This window comes from Prosopis cineraria, unplaced genomic scaffold (genome assembly GCF_029017545.1).
Source record: "Prosopis cineraria cultivar Desert tree isolate PC_DT_omini unplaced genomic scaffold, ASM2901754v1 PC10, whole genome shotgun sequence".
Classification (NCBI taxonomy): Eukaryota; Viridiplantae; Streptophyta; class Magnoliopsida; order Fabales; family Fabaceae; genus Prosopis; species Prosopis cineraria.
Window position 1 is genome coordinate 20,760,064 of NW_026555341.1, and position 6,288 is coordinate 20,766,351.

At 32.6% G+C, this 6,288-nt stretch overlaps 1 long non-coding RNA gene across 1 annotated transcript; it reads right to left on the reverse strand.

Annotated features, from left to right (window-relative positions):
- Nucleotides 1-5,164: 5,164 nt before the first annotated feature.
- Nucleotides 5,165-6,057, reverse strand: LOC129284404 (uncharacterized). Its single transcript, XR_008586859.1, has 2 exons — nt 5,560-6,057; nt 5,165-5,437 (listed from the first exon to the last, which is right to left on the reverse strand). It is a non-coding gene; the product is annotated as an uncharacterized LOC129284404 (long non-coding RNA).
- Nucleotides 6,058-6,288: the final 231 nt, after the last annotated feature.

Here is a 6,288-nt window from a genome sequence, read left to right on the forward strand (position 1 = left end):
AATGAGGTCTGTTTTAGCTTGTTTTGAAGTGCTATTCAATTTTCATGATTCTATATTTGTATTTAATTGATTTTTAATCATGGTTTGAGGTTAAACAAGATTTTAACTAATTATCTTTTAAATCCTTAGGTTGTGATAATGTTTACTTAGAATTTTATTTAATTCTGATTATCACAATGGCATGTAAGAGTGTCGTTCTGATAATGTCAAATCAAACATTACAACTTTCACGTTGAAACATAATTTTTTTTTTGTGGACTAAGTTATATATAAAGTATGGCTTCCTTTTGAATGTCATTTCTTTTCTTCTTCAGGTCCATTCTTGCATAAGGTCTTGGCATGTCTGGGATTGTATCAATATTGTTCACGGGAATGGTAAGTACAAATTATATTCCATCTCTTATGTTAATATTTTTGTATTAAAATATCATAATCATGATCTTTATTCTCTATTTTAATTAGCTTGTGAAGTGCTGCACGTATGCAGATTTGTCCAGACATTCTCAAAGGTATGTCTATTCATTTTTTGAGTTAATATCATCTTTGGTAGAGACATTTGTGTAAGGAAGATTTTACCTGCAAGGAGTTATGTTGTGTCTCAAAATTGCAAGTGAGAAACAAGTATCTAAGGTCAATGATGTCACATTATTTATATTACTACATTTTAGAAGTAATTGCCTGCTTTAGTGGAAAGAAGAGGTTTGGCTATCTTAAAACTCATATCTTCAATTGTTTTATGGAGGTGAAAGGCTTTAAAGTGTGATTGAATTGCAGTTATTGAACTTTAGGTGACATGGCCTCAAATGAAGTCTACAATAGATACCATTTCCTTTGGGAACAAGAAAACCTTGAGATAATTCTCTTGAGATTAGACTTTTCAATAAAAGCATAATGTCTGGACTAAAATTTAAAAATGCATTTTTGATTCCTTTTAAACAGTTTTTCAAGACAGATTTTGGTAATTTTGCTTATTAAGTTTTGGTGATCTTGATATACTTTACAACTTTTGTTGTGCCATTAGCGTTTTCTTACATAAACCATTTAAGGAGATGCAGTTTTTTTTTTTTTAACCAAAAGGAGATGGAGTTTAAGAGGAGAACTTTGGTAGAAGATGTGTGGAGCCTGAAGGGCTTAATTTTTTTTTCTAAAAATATATATTAGCGATGATGTTAAGCTTAATGTATTTAAACAAAAATGATTTTGTTTTCTTGGAAAGTTCGTGTACACTTTTTTTAAAATAATTCATGTAAACTTTTTGTTTGTGATAGACTTTTACTTTACATGAGCAAAATGCACATGCCACGTCAATTTTAACATGTGGATTTAATCCATTTAATATAAGTAGTTATAATTTCATATTTCTTGGAGCAATGTTCATTGATTAGACAAGTTGTTATTTAAACAAATTTTGGTGATTAGATAAGTTAATTTAGTGTTATTTTTTGTAATATCATTTCTTTATTGATAATTTTTTTTATTTTCCTTCTTTTGGTTAGGAACACAGATAGAAGACTTTGTAAAAATTGCAAGGTGATCCCCGGAGATGCTGTAACAACACAACATAGGGTCCTAGTCCTTGATGTGTGTATTATGAGTAAAATCCAAAAGCGTCGACAAGTAGTAGCACCAAGGATTAGATGGTGGCAATTAAAAGGTGAGAAGCAAGATATTTTTAAGCGAAATCTTTTGGACAAAGGAATTTAGGAATCTCAGGGAAGTGCTAACATCATGTGGGAGGATATGGCTAAAAAGATACGGGAGGTTGCAAAAGTAGTTTTGGAAGAATCAAAAGGTTCTGGTCCAAGAGATAAGAAGTCTTAGTGGTGGAATAATAGTGTACAGAACAAAATCAAGTATAAGAAGAACTGTTTTAAAGCCATACATTTGTGTAATAATGAGAAAAATTAGAAGAGATACCGTATGGCTAAGACGGAAACTAAGAGAATTGTGAGTGAAGCTTGTTCTAAAGCTTTTGAAGAATTTTATAAGAGCTTTGAGACGAAGGAAGGAGAACAAAACATTTATAAGATTGCCAAGAGTAGGGAAAGAAAATCAAGGGATCTAGAACAGGTAAGGTGTATTAAGGATGAAGAGGGAAGAATTTTAATTACAGATGATGAAATTAAAAATAGATGGGAGACTTAGTTTTCCAAACTTTTCAATGATGGAGAGGGTTCATCTAGTAATTTGGAGAATTTAGTAACTGGTGAAGGAAAACAAAATTTGTTATTCTATCGAATAATACGTGATAACGAGATAAAGGAAGCTCTTAAGAAAATGGCAAATGGTAAAGCCAACGAACCTAATTGTATATCTGTCGAAGCATGGAAATGTTTAGGTGAAGAAGGGGTGAGATAGTTAACTAAGTTATTTAATGTGATCTTACGGTCCAAGAAAATGCCTAATGAGTAAAAGAGAAGTACATTAATTCCTATTTATAAAAATAAAGGAGATATTCAGAATTGTACCAACTAGAGAGGGATTAAACTCATGAGCCACACAATGAAATTATGGGAGAAAGTAATTAAGCACAGGTTGAGATTGGAGACAAGTATTTCTGAGAATCAATTTGATTTTATGCCAAGTAGATCAACTACAAAGGCGATTTATCTACTAAAGGGATTAATGGAAAACTATTGTTGTAAAGATAAAGATTTACACATAGTTTTTATTGATTTGGAAAAAGCTTATAACCGTATATCAAGAAAGTGCTTTGGAAAGCGTTGGAAAAAAGGAAGTACAGATTGCTTATATTAAAGCCATATAAGATATGTATGAGGGGGTAAAAACTAGTATAAGAATGCCTAGTGGTCAAACAAAGGATTTTTCTATAAAGATTGGACTACATCAGGGATCATCTCTGAGTCCTTATCTGTTCAACTTGATCCTAAATGTTTTGACGGAACATATTCAAGGAAAAATTCCCAAATGTATGCTCTTCGCGGATGATATAGTTCTTATAGTAGAGACAAGAGAAAGGTTAATTGCAAACTTGAGTTATGAAGAAGGATATTGGAGTCGAAAGGTTTCCATCTAAGTAGGAGTAAGACGGAATATTTATATTGTAAATTTGGTAAGAGACTATTCGACAATAATTTGGAAGTGAAATTGGGAGATCAAATTATACCTCAAGTGGAAAAGTTTAGACATTGGGAGCCATTATTCAAAATGATGGCGAAATCAGTGGAGATATTTCACATAGGATTCAAGCTGGGTGGTTTAATTGGAGAAAAGCTAAAGGAGTTATTTGCGACCATAAGGTGCCTAATAAACTTAAAGGAAAGTTTTATCGCACTGCTATTAGACCGGCAATGTTATATAGTAGTGAATGCTGGCTCTAACGGAACAGCAAAAACATAAAGTTGGAGTAGTAGAGATGAGAATGTTACGATGGATATGCGGACATACACGTAAAGATAAAATTCGAAATGAGCACGTACACGAAAAAGTGAGGGTAGCACCTATTGAGGAAGAAATGGTAGAAAATCGGTTGAGATGGTTTGGGTATGTACAAAGAAAACCAAGGGAGACACCAGTGAGAAGAGTGAAACATATAACTTTGAGTCCGATTAAGAGGGGTAGGGAAAGGCTTAAAAGAACACTCTTGAAAGTTGTTGAACGCGATCTCTTAATTAATAATATTCCTAAAAGCTTGATAAATGATAGAGTACAATGACGTCTTACAATTCATGTAGCCGACCCCACCTAGTGGGATAAAGGGTTGTTGTTGTTGTTGTTCCTTCTTTATATTCAAAGAACTTTTTTTTTAATGCCTTCATTTTCATTAGCATTGTAAGTGTAATATGATTTAGATATTTTTGGTCACAATTATTCTATCTTTATTTGTAAGATTATTGTGATTGAATATAAAAATATGCAGTGTTGGTATTATTGTATTTCAAGTGAATATTGTAATGAGTTTGGAAATCCTCCCCTTTGGCAGTATTTTAGGTGATAATTTTTCACTAAGTCAAATTTGAGTTATCAATTCAAATAAAATTTTAAAAAATTCCTTCACAGAACTTGCAATATTACTGTTCTTAATAATTATTTCACCTCCCGATAGGAAATAGTGTTTTATTCACCCTTTTTGAGAATTACCACAAATGTCTTAAATAATTTTTATTATGCTTCATGTGTCGAATTAAAAACCAATATGACATTGCTATTATGTTAATTATATACATCTTCATATTAAAATATATATTGCAATGAACTCTATGCTATAATAAAGTGTATTGTATAATTTATATAATATTCATTCATTTCATGACTCGATATCATAACACATTAAATCAAAATTCACAAAAAAAATTAAAAATAACTCAACAGAGACAATCATTTTCAATATTACCTAACAATATCTTAAAAAGATTGAGTTAATTTTACAACTACTGTAATAAGTATAACTCAAATACATTTTTATAGGCAGAATATGGTTTGTATATTTGATTAATGTAGCCAACATCTTTATTTAAGTTATTTTATCAGTATTTAACTTAAAAGTTATTGATTTTCTTACAAAAAAAAAAGAGTTAAAAGGACAAATCTGTCCCTGAATTTTTCACCAAGGTGCAATTGACAGAAAAAGTTTTAAAAAGTGCAATGTTTTTTTTTTATATTTTTTAAAATAATACAATATTGTCTAATTTTGACTGAAGCAAATGTTTTATCATTAGTTGACTTCACTGAGTTTAGGTGGCATGCCCATGTGTCATCCACCTTACTTTTTATCCTAACTGGCAACACATGGCATGTTTTAAAAATCAAAAAAAGGAAAAAAAAAAAAAAACAGAGAGAGAAACAGATCCATTCTCTTCTTCTTCCTCATCATAACCCAACCATCGGTGAGAGAGAACAATGAGCAAAGATGAAGCAACACCAAGCAGAATGATCAACAACAGAGAATCAAGCCATTCAACCAGAACAAAAATCTATGTCTGCAAATTCAATCTCTCCCTATCCACTGAGAAAATGTCTCGATCATTAGCTTTGCTCATACCCCATCATCATTAAAATCCTAACTCAAATCAGAAGAAGATCCAGCGATGAGGGTGAACAATAGAACATTATGGGTAGCATTCAACAAAAAATTCACAATCAAACCCAGAATGTGAAAATTATATGAAACATAAATTCAAAACCCTACAACTCAAGAAACATCGGCACTGAAAGAAGATCTAAATAAACAGTAATGCAAACAACAGTAAAAATTCTTTGACATTTTTCCCCTCTTCTTCAAGAACAAAATATTGAAGATCACAAAAATCAAGAACAGAAATCGTCGATTAAACCCAGAAATCGAACCAAAAATTAAAAAAATTACATCCCAAAAGCAAAAAACTCAAGCCAGAAATCGTCGAACGACACCCTGCATCTTTAAGATTTGATGGCTTCCTCGTGTTCAATAGCTTTTCAAAAATATTAGCACCAAAACCTATATATGAGATAGTAGCAATAGACGAACAACTTAGGCGAGGGTTTTGGCATAGGTGTTTACTGTTTCCTCTTCAGATTTCGAGGATTGGAAAATATCCGAAACTTCCTAAAGGAACAAACCTGGTTTTGGAATGGGTGGAACAAAGACCGGAAGAGATTAAGCATCCCCGCGTGCACCATCATCGACTCTTCGCCTTCGGTACTTCGACGCGATGAAACCAACGCAAAGCATAGGATCCACCAACCATTTGGACACCAGCTTTGGGGTTTCAACCCTTCTTCTTTACCTTGCTACCCAAAATCCATGGCCTTCTCTCTCTCTCTCTCTCTCCATCTCTCCTCTCACACTCAAAAATTTGCATTCTGCAGCAAGGCTATTCTTATTCCACTAGTGATCGATTTCAACAACAACAAAAATCTAGATCTGGTTGTGAGATTTGGGTAGATGAATGAAGAAGAACGATGAAATTGGAGGGCTAAACAAAAATGGGTTTCATGTAGAAGGCTAAACCGAAATGGATGCACATAGGCAAAAGCGCAAATGGTTTTCACTGGTTCTGGAAGATTGATAGTTGCGGCAGCAAAGGAGAGTTGGAGAGAGAGGGGGATTGACGATGATTAAGCATAGTTTTGACTCAAGAGAAAAAAAAAAAAAATTGAGATAGATGCCACGTTGGCATGCCACCTGAACATAATCAAGTCAATTGACACTCAAACGCTTATATCTGTTAAAATTGGGCAAGATTGCGTTATTTTTCAAAGTACAAATTAAAAAACATTGCACTTTTTAAAACTTAAAGACACCAGTTATACCTTACGAGAAAGTTCAGGGAGAAATTTACCTTTTAA